General features: G+C 50.1%; 1 protein-coding gene across 2 annotated transcripts in view; it reads left to right on the forward strand.

The window, feature by feature from the left end:
* ACAD9 (acyl-CoA dehydrogenase family member 9) overlaps window positions 1–923 on the forward strand; it is a 78616-nt gene that overhangs the window by 62121 nt on the left and 15572 nt on the right. The gene's annotated exons all lie outside the window — the stretch shown is intronic.

A 923-nucleotide genomic window follows, 5' to 3' on the forward strand; every position in this document is an offset into this window, starting at 1 on the left:
GGTTAAGGGGCACAAGATGAGGTCAGCGAGGAAAAAAGGGTCCTCCCCACACCAGCAGCCTGTGAAGGAACAAGAGCTGTTAGGAGAAGGGCCTTGGCCTCCCAGCCCATGTGCTTAAGCCATGCCTGAGACCCTGGTCAGCACTGATTTACAGAGAGATGAGTATTTCATTGTATTTTACAACGAGGCTGTTTGAACACAGCTGTAATCATAGAATAGGTTAGCAACCCTGGTTGCCCACACTTGGTTTGGCTGCTACTTGGCCATTTGAGCCAGGTCTTCCCTGTCCTGAGCCTCCCTTTTCTCTGGCATTAGTTGCCGGGAGCCACTTCTTTATAACATAGCATTCAGAAGCACGCTGTTCCAGAGAACACAGTGGAGAAGACTCTGTCTGTCCTTTCCCCATCTCTTCCCTCACCTTGCCATGCTTACCTAACTGTTCTCATCACATTGACCTCCACTTCCCAACACGCCAGGTGCATGTTCACTGTAAGGTCTGCCAGTCATCCATCACTGCAGTAACTCGCCTGAGAAACCACCCAGGACTGGGCATTTATTTCTCTCCCACAGTTACCAGGTAGTATGGGCTGGGTTCAGGTGTGCCATTTGTTCTCTTAAATAAGCTGGAGTGAGTTCTCACAGCAGGTTGTAAGAGCCCAAGCAGTCAAGCCAGACTGGATCAGCACATTGAAGGCCCTCTGCTCATTTTGCTTGGCTCCATGCCCCTGGCCTCAGCAAGTTACATGGCCAAACCTGGCATTGTAAATCTCCTTCCACAGAGCCACAGTGCAGGGTTTGGCTGCATTGAGCAGACTGAAATGGGACCAATGCTCCCATTTGCAATGGTGTTGCGTGCAGAGCCGCACACAAATGAATATGAAAAGACAAGAGATAATTTTGCAATATTGGGGGACCAGATGGGC

This window comes from Myotis davidii, unplaced genomic scaffold (assembly GCF_000327345.1).
Source record: "Myotis davidii unplaced genomic scaffold, ASM32734v1 scaffold282, whole genome shotgun sequence".
Lineage (NCBI taxonomy): Eukaryota > Metazoa > Chordata > Mammalia > Chiroptera > Vespertilionidae > Myotis > Myotis davidii.